General features: G+C 45.8%; 1 protein-coding gene across 2 annotated transcripts in view; it reads right to left on the bottom strand.

Annotated features, from left to right (window-relative positions):
* PTPRA (protein tyrosine phosphatase receptor type A) overlaps positions 1-18,568 on the bottom strand; it is a 132,305-nt gene that overhangs the window by 95,221 nt on the left and 18,516 nt on the right. For both annotated transcript variants that reach the window (XM_063157872.1, XM_063157873.1), the window contains exon 2: positions 6,975-7,109. The gene's annotated coding sequence lies outside the window, so the exon portion shown is untranslated. The remainder of the gene's footprint in view (positions 1-6,974; positions 7,110-18,568) is intronic.

Raw genomic sequence — 18,568 nt, forward strand, 5'->3', positions numbered from 1 at the left:
ATAAAAACATTTCAATAAAATATATAAGAAAATTAAATTTAAAATTCATTTAAATAATTTTATAAATTATAATAATTCTGAAGCTATTTTCTTGAAAGTTGGGCTTTTCCCCCTGCCACTGCCATGCCAGTTGTTTGCCAAGGACCCCACAGACCCATCCCCAGAGGAAGACCATCCTCCCAGGAATTTTTCAAGGGCGAAGCTGAGCATCAGCCAGGCCCTGAACAATAAATATTCCCTCATTAGTATGCTGAGCCACATTAGTTCTGCTGCTCACAGAGCCAAAGCATCAAAGTGGGGCTGAATCTTCAATTTCACACTTTGCAACGCGATGCATCACACGCTCCCGGGGCTCTCAAAGAGTCTGAGCTGTGTGAGGTGCTGCTGGTAAATCCGCAGTGTGAAAGAGGCAGCACGTGCCTCTGAGGGAAGGGGATGAAGTCATCCTGAATAAAATTGGGGTTAAGGCAGCGGAAGGGCAGAGTGACTGCCCAGATCACACTCAAGGCTTTGGTAGCACCACGACCTCATTTGAGGAGTTGGTAACATCCTTGTGGGGGTTTTAGTTGTTGGTATTTTGGGTCTGGATTGAAGGCACTTGAGACAGTAATTCATGTTTGGACTCAGGTGTTTATTATTTTTTATCAGTAAAACAGTCTCACTACTGTGAGTTCTGCAGCTTTTCATTAGAAGGCACAAAATGGCCAACAATTTTTTGTTATAAGGTTTTTTAAGACTAAACTATCCAATTAAGAACTGACACCTGAATTGTTTTCCCTTTTAACCCAATAACTGATCCCAAAGAGCCCACAATGAGGACCTTTCTGCCCAATTACAAAATGCCACCCAAACCCATGGAGAAGGAGGAAGAAGAGGCATGAAGAAGAAACCCAGGATGACACCCTGTGCCCTCCATCTTGCTGCCATCCACAACATACCAAAAATCCCAAAACCTCAATTTCTCACCAAGGGATACACCTACACTGCTCTCTATAACCTATTTCATACTTTTGTGGATTCCAGTCTATCTTGAGCTCTAGAAAATTTTCTCCATGAATGAGGGTGAAAGTCAGTGCTGCCCTGGGGGTCAGGGCACCCCAAAGCAGACAGAGAAATATTCCCAGAGCCCTGGGTTTCTACACATCCTAAAAATCAGACATGGATTACCTAAGAAGTAAATTTAGACTGCAAAATTTGCATTGAGTCTGGGAAGTCTCAAGGTCTCTCCACCCAGCCCCTCCTCCCACTGCTACTCAGTTTTCACAGAATTTGCAAGATTTGAGGATTTTGAAGTTTCTCAAACATTGCTGGAAATGCCTGGGGATTATTTGGGATGGAGGGGCCTATAAACATAGACTGTGTCCTGTTACTGCTCTCCTGTTTTTAGGAAATGAGTTTTAAGAACACAACATGTTATCACTGCAAGAAAACTCTGAATGATGCTGACATTGCTGCTGTTGTACATGTACTTATCAAATGCATTTCAGCTGATTTTTGCACTCAGAACTTTTTCTCCCTATTGAAAACAGAATTCCTCCAAGAAGACAACATCAGCCTTGATGATTAGAACAGAGAAAGACCAACCAAGGCCAGGGAATGCTTCACTATACTCAAAATTGAAGCAAAAAGGTGCCAGGGATGGCCACAGATCCCAAACACACCACTGGCAGCACCATTCCTCAATACATGTGCAGCATTATGGTTTTAGAGGCTTTGGAGGCATTGCAGGGATTAATCCCACAAAGTAACGATCTCACAGTGAAGTGCTGAGCTGGAATTAAAGAGATTAATGCTCAGGTCCCTGCTCTCAAAGTTCTCACCCTTGGGGAAGTCATATCAACTCCTGCATCTCTCCTCCCCACAAAACCTCCTTTGAATCACTGATTGCAGAACCTGAGTGAAGATGCCAGAGGGAAAGACCATTCCAAAGGCTTTTTTAAAAATTATTATTTTTTCCTTAATACCCGCTGTGAGGCACTGTCTTGTTTGATTCATGATTCTTTGAAGAAAGATTTGCCATCTTAAGGGAATAAAAACAAGTCTGTGTTATCTTTTTTAAAAAACATCATGTGTTTCTGGTGAAGTCTAGGCCTGAACAAATACTCACATGGACCTCCCAAAACCTGCAAATTCAGGTAATAATGAGTGGATAGGACGTGGTTACAGTGGGTTTGGAGACCCAAGGGTTGGGTCAAGCAAAATTCTGAAGTTAGCAGAGCATTTTTTGACCCAAATTCCCTCAGGAACAGAAGGGAAATACTGTCCCATACAGCTTTTAGTATTTTGTGACTCCCACTGCTGAATTCCTTCAGACTTTGGTTATTCTGGAGTTAAAAGTTAGGCTTTCCTTTAATTTTCCAAGCTAACATAACAGAAAATAAGACATTACTGTCTTATTTTATGGTTTTTTCCCATTGCTCAAAACACAAAATTCAGGCCAGGTTTTGGTGAGGATGGGAAGAAATGGGAAAGCATGTAGGTGAAAAAAGAACAACAGAGTTCAGTCGTGCACAAAATGCTTTTTATTTCTTGTATTTTTTTAATCAAAACTCAAGATTTCTGTGAAGAATTTGCCATGGGACAATAGCTGTGCTCTGGTGGTGACATCTACGCCATGCACAGAGCTCACAGTCACAACTGAGACATCTCCAACCACAGACACCAAACCTTCCTGCCCACACTGCACCTGAAACTGCACTGGGAGGCCTCAGAAATCCCACAGGACTCCAACCAATCTCCAGTTGCCTTGGAAGTGTAATTAACTGCAATTGCCTTTCTGATTTTATCTCCATTTTCTCAGGTTCTGGGCAATTTGGGAAAGCTCTCTGTGTACCTACAGGTGAGTATGCACACCAGAGCATGCACCTACTTGTCTGGAGCTACCAACTTCCCAGTGGATCTGCTTTTCTCAGGGCCTCCTTGGAGAGAATGAAACTTAAGGAAGAAGCCATTCTTTGGGAAATTCTCCTTCTTATCCTGTAAAGTCACTGATAAAAAGATTTCTGGTCCTGCTGGTGATATGTGCTCAAATCAAGGGAGTGTTCAAGCTCAGCTTGGCTCCTCTAGGCTCAAGCTCTGTGCTTTCCACAAGGTTTTCTGACAAATTGCTCTCATAGGGATTTAATAAAAAGATGCTGACCTGCCCCTTGCAGTAAGAAAGAGATTTTCCTTCCTTCTCCACATAAATTTTATAGTTTCCTTAAAAAAAAATAGAAATAAGGGATTCAGAGAGATCAATGGGGAACAGAAGAAAAGGGGAAAGTTTGACCTGGGTGAAGGGGTAATTGATACTCCAAGCTACAGCTTCACCCATTTTCAACTAATCACAAAAGCAGGGGATGGTTTCAGGGAATTCTCAGGCTGGATGGAGTTTGGAGCAACCTGGTCTAGTGCAGGATGTCCCTGTGTTGAAGCAGATGGTCTCTAAGGTCCTTTCCAATCCAAAGCATTTCATGATTTTATGAAAATTCTTGCTCCTGTAAGAAAGGTTCAGCACTAGCTCCATTCAAAAATACAGATTAGGTGTAGTCAATGAGTTGGAGAAATCCATCCAAAAAATTAGAGAGCTGTTTCAGTCTGAAAAACTTTCCTAGTCAGTGGAAAATTCAGCTTTGCTACAAAGTCAGAGGGAAGTGGAAGTTTCTGAGCCAGCCCAGGCAGGAGTTTTCCCGTACACCCCAAGGAGAAAGGCCAAGAATGAGGCATCTGAACACAGCCCTGCCAAAACCTCCCTGGTTTTATCATCCTGAGTTCAAACCCAGACCTCCTGTCCTGCTGTTCACACTGCACACTGAAGGGTTTCCAAGAAATGTTTCTTGGCAGCAATCCCAAAAAACCCAGCTTCCGACCCGCTGCGGGAGCTGAGGTGGCTTCTCTGCGGGTTTTGGAAGCTGAATTTCCAAAGAAATTCCAGCGTTTCTGAACAAGGCTCTTGATTTTCTCAAACAAAACTATTTCTGTGAGCTTAATTCAGGGCTGGTGGTCTGAAGACCTGGAGAAGATGATCCTGCCCACATTCTCATTCCAGGTTTTGCATGGCATCAGGAATGCTTCCCACCTACCCTTCATGTAAACCTGCTGGGATCATGAAAATTATTATGATGGAAAATGTGTGAACCCAGATTTTCGAAGGAATTTCTTGACTCTGAGAGCAGTGAGGCCTGGCACAGGGTGCCCAGAGAAGCTGTGGGTGCCCCTGGATCCCTGGCAGTGCCCAAGACCAGGTTGGACAGGGCTTGGAGCCACCTGGGACAGTGGAAGGTGTCCCTGCCCATGGCAGGGGTGGAATGAGGGGTGACCTTTAAAGAACCTTTCCAACCAAATATTCTACAGTTCCCACTCATACCCTCTGGGACAGATAGCACCTGTCTGGTGGTGGGTCTGTTCCTACCTCTCACCCTCCTTCCCCTCCTCCAGTAATGCCAATTTTTCAAGCCAATTTTGATTTGAGACCACCATGATCTCTACAGAGTGCTTGGACCACAACGATGTCCAGGATCCCAAGGTTTCCAATTGCACAAGAAGAACGTTTTAGGATATAATCAACATTTCAGATCTAAATTCAGAAGTGTTCTCACCTGTGCTCTGCAAACACAGGTTCCCTGCTCGGCCAGCACTGCTGCTGCTCTGCCTGAGCTGGAATAAAAGTGTGACACTGCTAAAAGAGCTGACAGAAAGAAGACAGCAGCTTGTGACAAGTGAATGTGACCAGTGCAAACAAAGCCCAGAAATCTGAGTGGGCAGTTTTGTATGGGTTTCATGCATCACTTTTCCCCCACATAATCCAAATGTGAATGCTCTGGCCCTGTGACACCAATCAGGAAGTGATGGATAATGAAACACAAGCAGAAATGGGTGCACAAGCCCTTCCAGCTCCATCAGCTGCTCCATAACCATCATTTTAGAGAGAGAAAAAACACTCAGCCCAAAATGCCTTTCCAGTAGCCCAGAGGAGTCAAGAGGCTCTGGGTATGATGGACACCTCTGATACTCCACCCCTGAATCCCACCTAGAATCCCACACCACACGAGGTGGTGAACAAGTCCCATGACCTCAGGGTGGACTTTGCTGTCTTATTCCAAAAGGACTCTGTTGAAGAAGCTGCTGTTTTAATCAAAATTTTAAAAGAAAAGTGCTGTGGGACTATTTCACTTCAGCCAACAGAGTCACATCCACATGGGGCTTCATCATACAAGACAAACCACTGACAAACACACAAACTCACAATTTTTTGGGACCATTTCACCTGGCCACTCACAGCAGTGGCCACACTGATCATTCCATGACTACTCCTCTTCACGTGGCTCCAGGCACATCCTGCCAATCCCAGCAGCTCCAGGATTCCAGCTGGCCACTGAATTCCAACCCCAAACAGCTCAGAAGCCCTGATAGGCACATCCAAGCTCTTGCTTCTCTAAAAAAAGCCTTTTCTTATACTAGCAAAAACTTAAAAATAAATGGAGTTTAGTCTATTAATGTTTATGCTGAGCATCGCATATTAATTACTTCTGAGACTTCAGTCTCATTGAATTTATTCATTTTCTGGGATCAGCTATGGAGAAAACAGGCACCAAAGACAAAGTCTTTCTCCTAGGACACTTGGCCACTTCTTAAAAATTATAATAATAAAAAACTATGTAAATGTAAAATTAGTAAATTATAATCATAGAATACCCTGAGTGGGAAGGGACCCACAAGGGTCATCCAAGTCCAACTCCTGGCCCTGCACAGGACAACTCTAATTACTGGGATTCATTCAGCTGTTGACCTCAAGAGGAGTTTTCCCCAAATTAAAAAGTGAGCAAGAAAAAAAACAATTAAAAAAAAAACAACTTAAAAATACAGGTAGCAAAACACAACACGAAATGCAGTGAAGTACAGAGAGGAACACACACAAACAGATGTGAAACTCACAGCTGAATATCACACAGATTCCAAGGGAAGGATTTAGTCAACCCTAAAAATTGGGATTGGCTTCAGTTTGGCACTGAGCTATCAAATCAGATTTGCAACGAGTTCAAAGAATTTTTATAGGAAACCATAAATTGGTTAAGTTTGTGAAGCAGGCAGTGTCAGCTGGACTCTGTGTGGAGGCTTTAGGGAAATATCAAACCACAAATACAAACTACTTCTCCAGACAGGGTGAACCTGTGAAAACCACAGCAACAAGAAATGCTTGAGGAAAAGACCTTGTGGATACAAATCCCAGGTTTCACAGGCACATCTCCCTTTGCTGCTCCAGCAGCACCATCCCAGCACTGAATCCACCTGGGTTGGAACGAGTCCTTCCAAACACCCAACAAGAAATCTTACAGTAGGGTTTTTATTTTTCATTTTTAAAAGCATTCTTCAATCGTTTCCACAGGTTAGACCACGGGAAGAACTTTGACCAGAAAAACTTCCCACAGACTCCCTGATGGATGTTGGGTTTTAATTCACCAATGTCCTGAGCAACACTTCTTACTCTGGGACCTTTCTTCTTACTCCATGGCCTTCCTTTCCTTAGAAAGACTCTGGTTTTTTTCTTTACCCCTCCTTTATAAATCATTCATGCAAGAATTCATGCCCATCTGCACCAAAGTAAGAATATATTTCAGTCTAATTCAGTATACTTTAGTCTAATACTGGTTTGAATAGACAGCAAAAAGAAATTTATTAAAAAATATCTTAAAAATAGCTCAAATATTGATGCCCAAACTCTACTCATGACACAACCCAGAAGTTTCAAAAATGAAAGATTCTTTAAAGGTAAATGAAGACAATACACTGGATTTATCCAAGGTTAGACCAAAACAAAGCCAACATTAAAAAGATTGAGCTCGTTAGGATTGAACAAGGGAACGATGGAGTGCAGATTTCTCCTTGTAGGATTGAGGGATGTGAATCCATGAGGAAGCTGTACCCCCTGGAACCTCCAAAGGCTGCCCCAGCACCAGCTCCACACCCCAAACACCTCAGCCATGCCTCCACTGTACCTTGGAAGGGACCTTCATTCACCTCTTCGCCTCCCCGACGCCACAGCCAAAGCTTTTTCTGAGTAAAACCAAACCAGGAGGATGAGGAGCACACAATCAATCCTTGCTAAGGCTGATGATTATTCTCAAAGCACCCTGGAAGAGAGGAACACCCAGTGAGTGGCTTGTGCCAAGGTGAAACAGCCTTTTCTGCCCCAAATGCTTGGGTTCTGCTGTGGAGGACTGATATTGTCCCAGCCATTATTGCAATCCTCATGTAAAATAAGTTTATCCAAGTATTCCAAGCTCAGCTTGCAGAAGACAGGGAGATGGTCAAGGAGAAGACTGAAGACCATAGCTCATATTTCAGGGAACAAACCACAGCCTGCTAATACAGCAGCAGTTAATTAACAACAACAAAAAAAATGAGTCTTAAATTGTTCTGTTTTGCAGAGAGGACACCAAAGAACACACACCACTTGGCCTGAAGCTGGAATGATCTCATTTTCTGCAAGATTTTACATCCAAATCTAGATTGCTGCCTTAAAAATGCCCTTATTTTTGGAGAGGAAAGTGAAGGTTTGTGGGCAGCAGCCAGGTACTCATCAGGCCAGCCAACACCAGTGGGAAGAGAGGACAAACCTCTGGACAGCACAAACCCTTCTGGAGGCCTGGAACAGGGCAAGGTGCCTTCAAAGGCTCCTCTGTTCATGAAAACAGCCCCGAGGTGGAATTAGAAATGTATCAGTTAAAGCATCTACAGGAGTGAGAGTGGCTCCTCTGGAGCTGTGGGTATGTTGGCAAGACAGGAAAACAATATTCCACCAGGCTGGGGGAGAGACAAGTGAATTATTCCCTTGGCAACCACTTCATGGGACTTGGTTGTCTCCTCAGTTATTCATATTTGGCTCCTCAGTTACTTTCTGTAGGACTCCTCCAGTTTTAGATCTCATTTTAAAGTTGGTTACATCTTCTACATATTGTGCAAACAGGAGACGTGCATTTTTTAAGGTGAGTCTAAAACAGTTGAAACCACCTGTAGTGTGGGAACATCTGGCAAAATTCAATGCCCTCCTCAATAGAATAAGAGAAAAGCTGATGCTCTTTGTTCAAATTCTTTATTAGGGCATTAAAGCCTCACAGAGAATGAGCACCCAAACCACCCACCCACAGCAAAGGCAGCAGCAGAACCAATATTCCAACAGCTGTCACAGACATGTTTTATGAAAAATCCTTTCCTTAGCATTTTTTCTCCTGGGAAGCTGAAAAGCCTCAGGAACAAAATGTAAACATTGATTATCTGCTGCTGTGGAATGCAACAGGTGCATCTGTGATTGGTCTCATGTGGTTGTTTGTAATTAATGGCCAATCACAGTCAGCTGGCTCGGACAGAGAATCCAAGCCACAAGCTTTTGTTATCATTCCATTCTTTTTCTATTCTTAGCTGGCCTTCTGATGAAATCCTTTCTTCTATTCTTTTAGTATAGTTTTAATATAATATACACCATAAAATAATACATCAGCCTTTTGAAGCATGGAGTCAGATCCTCGTGTCTTCCCTCATCCTCAGACCCCTGTGAACACTGTCACAAACAGCAGCTTCCAGGTGTCCCTTAAACATTCTGGTGAAGGTGATGGAGACTGCCAGGCTAGAGAGCCAAATCCTCACATCCAGCATCCCTGCAAGTGTCCAAAGCCAGGCTGGATGGGGATTGGGGCAACCTGGTTTAGTTGAAGTTGTCCCTACAACTCGTCTTGGAACTAAAACATCTCAAAAAACCCTTCCAACCCAAACCATTCTGTGTTTCTATGGATTTATTTTAAGTTGGAGAAAGGAGATCCATTCTGCAGGCACAGGGAAGGAGCAGCAGAGCATCTTCTCCCTGCTGGTGCAGCAGCGCTCCCTGGACTCCCACTCCATTCCCCAAGGAACAACCCAGCCTGCTCACGGCCATGTGCATTCCCAATCCGGCTCTGCAGCAAAACAGGCCCCCTCTAATTATCCCTCAGCCTGCTGACATCTGAATGGTGGAACAGAAGCACGGCAGAGACACAAAATGAGGGAGTGTGAAAACAAGCCTGGCTCCTTTCTCTGCTCGCACCGCAGGCCCCGAGCGCACGAGGACTCGCTCCCGCCTGAGTCACTCCCAGCAACGCTTCCCAAGCACTCACAATTCCCACACAGGAGGCTTTTCTGGCAAAATTATTTAAAAATGAGAGGGCAAGAGCAACTCTGGGGCTGGAAGGAGCAACAGAGTGATGAGAAGGATCAGTTGTGTCTGTGGAGCCTTATTAGAAGTAATTTATATGCAAGTGAAACAAATATCCCCCCCACTTTTCCAGGAAAATGCTGAATTCCATACTGATTTACACGCTTTCCAATCCCATTGACTTCAGAGGGATTGCCTCTGACTTCAGTAGGAATCACCAGGCTGTGGCCTCCCAGCAATGGAGTAATCCCTTCATATTCCCCCTTTCAAAAGGCCCATCATCCATCCAGGTGCTGCAGCTCAGGCCCCATGAGCCGAGTTCCAGCCCTGCAGCAACACTTCTCCTCTCCATGCAAAATCCTGGGAAGGGGGGGAGAGGAAAATAAAAATCTGATGATGGAAATGCCTCATGGAGTGTGGCTGAGCTGGGGAGAGAGAGGCCTGAACCCTCCTTCCACCTAATTAAATCCAGATCCAAAAGCTGTTCTGATCCAAGTGCATTAAATATTTTTGTTAGGAAGGGCAGGGAGAAATTAACTCCTAACTCTGGCTCTAATCTTTTTTTTCAGTGTTGTTTGAATTCTCCCACTTCCTACGATTTCAGTGTTCCTTTGTGATAAAGAGGAGCTCTGGCTGGCTCATCTGCCCCTTTTCTCCATGGCATTGGGCAGATTGCTCCCCCCCAGCCAAGCTCTTCAAAATCACAGGACCTGCTTCTGCATTTACAAATATTGGTGCAAAAGGCAAATGCTGACCCCACTCTTTTGTCACAGCTGTTATTTACAGCACCACCAGCACGCTGGAGAGATGATAATAAATGTTTAATGGTCCAGTAAACACCAAGAGCTTTATCTCCAGCCCATTTCCAAGCCTGATCAAATATAATAATCCTTTGTATGTCTGTCTGCCACTTCCCTGGCTTCCTGTGGGATGGGAAGAGATGGACAGGGCTGCTCTATATTCAGACATATAAATAAAGAGAAAAAGGGTTTAGTTATAGGGACATGAATGTTTTCCCTGCTTCCATATCAATTCTTTGCTCTCAGAAGGTCAAGACTATCCACAAACCTGTTGGACCTCAACTTCTATATGATACAGAAATGCAGGCAGCATCTGCCTCTAGGATTCAATGCACCAGTTATAAATAACAGGAATATTACACAGAGGAAGTGGGGAATATGTGGAGGAAGTTGAGAGAAGAATCATCCACTTACACACTGGGCAGACAAACCACTTCCTCAGCTCTGAAATGGAAGATCTATTCCTCCTCCAATTATAGCTGTGGGTCCATTACTCAATATTCCCTCCTCATGCAAGTCTTACTTATCTCATAGAGCCTCATCTCTCCCAGCTGACACTGGAAATGAGTCATTTGACACATTAAAGTGAAGCAGTTAGGGTTTTATTATGCTATTACACATCACTGTGACAAGCTTCCCTAAAGACCTGATCCTAAATCACAGCACAATTCTGGTTTGGGAAACTGATCCTAAATCACAGTCCAGTTCTGGTTTGGGAGAAACTGATTCTAAATCACAGTCCAGTTCTGGTTTGGGAGAAACTGATTCTAAATCACAACCCAATTCTGGTTTGGGAAACTGATCCTAAATCACAGCCCAATTCTGGTTTGGGAATGGGAAACTGGTCCTAAATCCCAGTCCAGTTCTGGGACACTGATCCTAAATCACAGCCAGTTCTGGTCTGGGAAACTGATCCTAAATCATAGCACAATTCTGGTTTGGGAAACTAATCCTAAATCACAGCCCTATTCTGGTTTGGAAAACTAATCCTAAATCACAGTCCAGTTCTGGTCTAAATCACAGTCCAATTCTGGTCTGGGAAACTGATCCTAAATCACAGTCCAATTCTGGTTTGGGAGAAACTGATCCTAAATCACAGCCCAATTCTAATCTAAATCATACTCCAGTTCTGGTTTGGAAAATTGATCCTAGATCACAGTCCAATTCTGGTCCTAAATCACAGTCCAGTTCTGGTTTGGGAATGGGAAACTGATTCTAAATCACAACCCAATTCTGGTTTGGGGCAAACTGATCCTAAATCACAGTCCAGTTCTGGTTTGGGAGAAACTGGTCCTAAATCACAGTCCAGTTCTGGTCTAAATCACAGTCCAGTTCTGGTTTGGAAGTGGGAAACTGATCCTAAATCACAGTCCAATTCTGGTATGGGAAACTGATCCTAAATCACAGCCCAGTTCTGGTTTGGGAACCTCACAGAACCCAGAGATAATCCCATGGGAAAAAGCCACCTGGACTGTGCAGGTGAGAGCTCCCCCATGCAGGGCTGCACCTATTCAATACACAGGCTCCAGGAGCCACACCTGTTCCACAGCTCTCCAGACCATGTTCAAGATTTGGTTTCTTTTTTCCAGCCTCCAAAAGAGCCCCCAAATCAAGTCCTGGCACTGGTGAGGTCTGATCCAGCCAAAGCCACCTGATTGCACCAACACCAGCACCTCTTGGCTCAGATGATGGGAGAGAGCTGCTTCCCAGTTTGATCTGGTCAAACTGGAGGGTCTTCTGAGGCTGATCCATGCACAAGATGAGGGACCAGGGCAGGATTATGTAAACTAAGGCTCCAGGCCAAAATAAAGGAGCCTGGAGGCAGGGCTGTCATCAGGGCGTAGCTCAGCTGTGCCTCCACCATGCACCAGCCCTTCCCTCCCTCCTTCCCTCCCTCCCTCCCTGGGACATTTTCACTCAGCATGGCCAGGAGACTCTTGCAGAGGGGCGTTTGAAACTCCCAGAGCTGCCAAAAAAGTCCAATTAAAGCCCAGTGAGAGCTCATCAGAAACCCAGCCCAGCGAACCGCAGCCCTGCTCGGCTGCTTTTCTGGGTGAACCCAAAAATCCTGCAAGCAAAAAGACCTCCCAGCAATTACACCCAAAAGGTTTCCTGTCTCTGCAAGAATCTTTGTTTGCTTTGGGTTTTAGTGGTAGATGGGAGCACAGACTACAACTTGTGGGAGATAGGTTAGTGCTGCTAAAGCAAAGAGCCTTTTTCCTTCCCTCCTGAATAGACACAGCACTAAAAACGCTGCTCTGAAACAGCTTGGTCCTGCATTCACAGATGGCAGCAAAAATTAGCATTATTTATCAGTGGTTTTAGTCACTTTTGAAAAGAAAAGCAGATAAAGGAAGTCATGCACCTGAATTAAAGCTCCTTGCTCTTTCTTTTGCAAGTAATACTTTAAAATGGAGCAGGAAAATAGCATTTTGCAGAGCTTTAGGAAACCACACTTAAAAAACCCCCACCAAACATTTACCCAAGAAGGAGAATGAAAACAAGCAGAACAATAAGAGTCACGGAAGTTTGCTCTGAGGAGACAGCTGGGAAGGTGAAAGGAGGAAACAAGCATAAAAAACACACAGCATAAAGACAGAAATTAATCCAAAACAGCAGGAGAAGCATTATTGAGCCATTTTACATTCTTACAGCAAAGGAGATGTGATCACACAGTGCTGTTCAATGCCAAATGCATTTGTGCACGAGTCACACCCCTGCAGAGGGCTCAGCCCAGCCCTGCATCTCCTGAGGACCTTGAGCTCTGTGTCTCAGAGTGATGGAGGTGAGAAGAAACTTCTGGAGATTGTCTGCTCCAACTCCCTGCTCAGCAGGGCCACACACAGCCAGCTGCCCATGACTGTGGACAGATAAAATACTGAGTATTCCCAGAGATGGAGAATCCACAACATCCTTGGGCAATTTGTGTCAGCACCTCACAGCCAAAATGTGTTCCCTGCTGTTCAGAGGGACCCTCCTGTGGTCAGTGTGTGCCCACAGCCCCTTGTCCTGTCCCTGGCCACCCCTGACAGAGCCTGGCTCTGTCCTCTCTGCAGGTGTGGGTGGACAGGGATGAGGCCCCAGAGCCTTCTCTTCTCCTTCTGAGCATTCCCAGCTCTCCCTGGAACCTTCTCTTCCCCTTGTGAGCATTCCCAGCTCTCCCATCCCTTCCTGGAACCTTCTCTTCTCCTTCTGAGCATTCCCAGCTCTTCCATCCCTTCCTGGAACCTTCTCCTCTCCTTCTGAGCATTCCCAGCTCTTCCATCCCTTCCTGGAACCTTCTCCCCTCCTTCTGAGCATTCCCAGCTCTCCCTGGAACCTTCTCCTCTCCTTGTGAGCAGTCCCAGCTCTCCCATCCCTTTCTGGAACCTTCTCTTCTCCTTCTGAGCATTCCCAGCTCTCTCATCCCTTCCTGGAACCTTCTCTTCTCCTTCTGAGCATTCCCAGCTCTTCCATCCCTTCCTGGAACCTTCTCCTCTCCTTGTGAGCATTCCCAGCTCTCCCATCCCTTCCTGGAACCTTCTCTTCTCCTTGTGAGCAGTCCCAGCTCTCCCAGCCCTTCCTCAGGGCACAGATGCTCCAGCCCCTCCCTGGGCTGTCCCCAGTCTGTCCATGTCCCTCCTGTGCTGGCACCCAGTGCTGCAGGTGTGGCCTCCCCAGTGCTGAGCAGAGGGGCAGGATCCCCTCCCTGGGCCTGCTGGAAGAGTTTTGTCTCCCCCAGCCCAGGCCACCACTGTCCCTTTTTGGGGACTTTTTTTGATGCCCAGCAGGACTCCCAGCTCCTTTCCTGTCCAGCTCCTTCCCAGCACAAACTGGTGAGGAATTGCAGGGAAACAGCAAATGCAGGAAAGAAAAAAAAAACACTTGTAAACCTCTACAAAATTTGCTGTCAGACAGGGAAGCTCATCACCAAAGAGCTTAGTTCAGATGAAGGACAAATAAAAAAAGGCACAGAGAGCATCATATGATAAATAGGCATCATTTTCTCCAGCAGTGAAGCCTGTCCTCACTGCAAGAACTTGCCATTTCCTCCCAGCACAAATGGATTACTCATGGACAGAGAAGTCAGGAACAAAATTAACTCTTGGAGCTCAGTGTGTCCCAGGAGATGAGCTCAGTCCCAGCCTGCTCCTTCCTCCACAGCACACAGAGCAGGAGCCTGGTGTGGCCTCTCTGATTGCTTCCACCACCACAATAATTACTTTAATTTTGAGCTTCTTGATTTTGGCAGAGATTCTCTTAAAAAGCAAAGGAAGAGCAATTAAATGAGAGAATTAAGTGAAATAAGGTGCCAACAGGGTTTGGTGTCTGTCCCTCTTCCCTTAAGTGGGGTGGAAGATTAAGTGCTCAGCACATGGGCTCCTGAGAAAGCCTCCAAAGGGAGGCAACCCTCAGAAGAGATCCAAAAAGCCTTTTTCTTAATAGAAATCATCTAGAACTTGCCAAAAACCCTTAAATCCTGCAGGACTGGCGGGATGGAGCCTTGGCTTCAGCTCCCACGTGGGCTTAGCAGTACAAATGCACTTCCCACAGCCCAGGGAAAGCAACCCAAAGTCTATTCTGTCCCCAAAATCTATTCTGTCCCCAAAGTCTATTCTGTCCCCAAAATCTATTTTGTCCCCAAAGTCTATTCTGTCTCCAAAGTCTATTCTGTCCTTCCTGTGGTGCTGAGCAGCCACAATGAGAGTCACTCCTCCAGAAAGCACAGAGGGAGCTGATTTATGGACTTACCAAGGAGAGAAGCTCTGATCAGGGTCCTTTTTCTCAGGGCTCTCATGTGTTTTACTTGAGGTACTCACTGAGGAATCCACAAGCTGCCCATGATGAGGGACAGGACACAATTCCTGCCCTTTTGTGTTATCACCTGCTCAGGTTTGGGTGGCAAGGAGGGGTTCAGCACCTCTGTTCCACACAGCCAGACAGTGCTGCAGGTTCCTCACCAGGGATCAAAGCAAAGAGCCAAGCTGAGCAGCCACAATGAGAGTCACTCCTCCAAAAATACAGAATGAGCTGATTTATGGACTTACCAAGGAGGGAAGCTCTGATCATGGTCCTTTTTCTCAGGGTTCTCATGTATTTTAGGTTAGCTACTCACTGAGGAATCCACAAGCTGCCCATGACGAGAGACAGAACACAATTCCTGCCCTTTTGTGTTATCACCTGCTCAGGTTTGGGTGGCAAGGAAGGATTCAGCACCTCTGTTCCACACAGCCAGACAGTGCTGCAGGTTCCTCACCAGGGATCAAAGCAAAAAGAACCCAACTCCTCCACCAGCAGCAGCTCAAGAAGCTCCCAGTGTTGGCTGCCCATCCTGGAATCACAGTCCTCATCCTAATTTTTTTTTTTTTTTTAAAGAATATAATCATCAAAACTTGTCTCTTGCTGGAAGGCTAACAGCTGCATGACAGCCACATTCCAAGTTTTCTACTCATTCATGAATTCAAAAGTCAGGCTGAGCAGATGCACCATTAAGTCCAGTTCCCTTATTTTTGCCAACACATGTAATTATCCCCAACTTCAGAGACACAAACTGCTCCTGGAGAAGTGACTTGTCAAACAAGGAGATGACAGAGGCAGCAACAAGAGCCCACTCACCCTGCCACTGGTCTCACGTCTCACAAAATAATTGCCTTCCCACCCAGAACTAAAGGTTACAACTACAGAGAGAATGAGTCAAGCAGGAAAGACATATTTAAAAAATGGGGGAAAAAATGGAACAAAAAAAGTTTTATGAAAACACACCAGCATGTGTAAGACAGGAGGGAGACCATTTCTGCATTGCACCTTGTTTGCTCATGCTTTGTCTCAGCTGCCAACCACAAATGAAGTATCTCAGTTAAAACTTTGCTCATCTGGTACCTTTAATACTTACTCAGTCACTAGAAACTGAACATCTGTTTTGCTTTGAGGCTTTCAGCAGTGACTCAATGTTATCTGCAGTGCTGGACTGCTGAACATGAGTATTCCTGAGGTTTTTTTTCTCCCCCCACACCCCACTCCTAGCAACAGGGCTTCTTGCTTTGGGGAGGAATCAGCTGACAAAGTTGGGTTATAAAATCGTTACAGCTTGACACGAGTTGAGGAGGAAGGGCAGGAAACAGAGAAATTTCATCCTCAGCTGGAAATAACCCAGCTGAGATCTCCACCAGTGTGTACCTGGGTCCCACAGCTCCCTGAGATCAATCCACCTTTGGCTCCCAGGCTCTGGAGAAGCAGCAAGCTCCTGCTGTGTTTACAGGCAGCTCGATAAACACAACACAATTAAAATCCCTCCAGCAACCTCTCACTGTGTGCATCCCTCCCCAGGGCTGTGAGCAATCCCAAAGCTTTATTTGGGATTTAACCTCTGGGCACTGCAGAGAGCTCAGCAGCACATCTCCATCAGCAGGGAGGTTCCCAAGGTGGAGGAATAGCTGTGGGAAGAGGATGCAGCAGCAGGAAATATCCCAGCACCCAGGGACCCAATTAAGGGGCTGCCAGAAGCCACCAGCATCCCATTAGCAGGGTACACGCTGTGCCTGCACAAAGGCATGCCACGCCTGGGAAAAGGACTCCAAGGATAACATATTCTGAGTGTGTGTGCCAGGGAAGAGCCTGGGCATGGTCATCCTCTTGTCCTGCTCTAAGAGAAGGGATCTGGGCAGTATCCAAGCCAGCCCATTGTTAAAAGTTATTTCCCTGCTGTGTGTGCAGGGATGATCCTGCTGCTCCTTCAGGGAGTGGGAATTTTTACTGGAAGGGCATCAGACAAAGCAAATCCATAGGTCTTCCCTTCAGCTCACCAAATGGTGGCCATAAAACAAGAGCCAGGTGTCAGAAAGGATACTCAGGGTGTCTTTATGGGGTTTCAGAGAATCACAGAATATCCTGAGCTCAAAGCGACCCAGGCAGGGATCATTGAATCCAGCTCCTGTTTCACCATCTCCCACCTCAGAGATGGGCACACACACAATCACCCAGGCCCTAAAGGACCTCCAAGATAACTGAGTCCAATCTGTGACCCATCAGCACCCTGTCACCCAGACCAGAGCACTGAGTGACACATCCAGTCCTGCCTTAAGGACCTCCAGGGATGGGGACTCCACCACCCCCTAGGCAGTTCCAGTCCAATATTTTATCACCTTTTCTATGAGGAATTTCCTCCTAATGACCGACTTGAACCTCCATTGGAGCAGCTTGAGACTGTAAGGGGTTCACTCAAAGGGTTTTACAACCTTATATACAGATAAAGGGCACTGACATTGAGGATTCAGAAGTTAACCTGCTGGGAGATAAAGGTTCAAAGGGAAATGTGAGAAAATCCCTACTCCTGGCTCCCACCCCAGCACTGGAAAAGGCTTCTGTCCATTTCAGTGAAATTTTAAAACTGAATGTGCACAGGGACAGCCTGACACTGTCCCATGAGCACAACAGACCCCATCTGAGATCTGCTTAATTCAGTTCCTCCAACAGCAATCAGCAGCAGGTCTAGCAAGGTCAGACCCACACCAGTCCCTACCATTTCCTCCCCAGAACACTTCCCAGTCTTCAGCACTGACTGTTTCTACCCAGGGATCTTTGTATCATCCTTCCACCAGTTTATCCAGTCACCTTCCTGATCCATGGCAGTTTTTGAGCATCCTACAGAAAGCAGCAGCACAGGGTGCCCAGAGCAGCTGTGGCTGCCCCTGGATCTCTGCAAGTGTCCCAGACCAGGTTGGAGGGGGCTTGGAGCACCCTGGGACAGTGGAAGCTGTCCCAGCCCATGGCAGGGTTTGGAACAAGTTGATTTTTAAGCCCCTTCCAACTGAAACCATTCTGTGGTTCTGTGATTAACCCGTGGAAATTCTTACAAACACTGACAGTACACAGGGGGAGGATGTGCAACCAGGACAGCACCATCAACACCCAAAATTCTGATTCCCCAGAGCTCACAAAACTCCTCTGAGTCCTCTCCCCAAAGTTTTTACACTGCTAACACACAGCACAAGGAACAAGTGCTGCCATGCAACTCTCAGGGATTCAAACTGGGCTCCTCATCAGAGGCTCTGCGGGCAGCGAAGCAGCAGAACTGGTTTGGAAAGGAGAAAAGGAAAGAAAACACAGATGACTCTGATAAGATGTCTAATTAATAAAGCACAAACGAGACAGGCTGGTTCAGGCTGCATGTCCCATCTGCTCTGCCTTCACTCAGGATGGTTCCCATCCCCAAAAGCACAGGTTTCCACGCAGATATTCCCACATGCTGACATGACAAAGATGTGCCTTCAGCACCCCAGCACACAAGCTCTGCTCTGGCATTCCTGTACATCCCTGAGCTCCTTTCTTTTAGGAAAATAAAAAATAGGAGTGCCCAGCATGCAAAACATGGGCTGGGACACCAAGGCCATATCCCAGAGACCAAACACTAGAGTTTGGTATGAGTTTGCCGTAACTTCATCAGTCCTCTGTGACCTAACCTACCATTAAAGCTTTACCCCAAAATAGTTAACATGTTTTAAGATCTGCTTTAAGCAACATTGCAATCAAGTTGTGTGAATTTATTTATAAAGATTTATTTGAAGACCTGACAGCTCTCTAAGGCCAGCAGTTGAGTTATGATTCTGGAAGTTGATGTTCAGACAAG

This window comes from Melospiza melodia, chromosome 5 (genome assembly GCF_035770615.1).
Source record: "Melospiza melodia melodia isolate bMelMel2 chromosome 5, bMelMel2.pri, whole genome shotgun sequence".
In the NCBI taxonomy this organism is placed as follows: Eukaryota; Metazoa; Chordata; class Aves; order Passeriformes; family Passerellidae; genus Melospiza; species Melospiza melodia.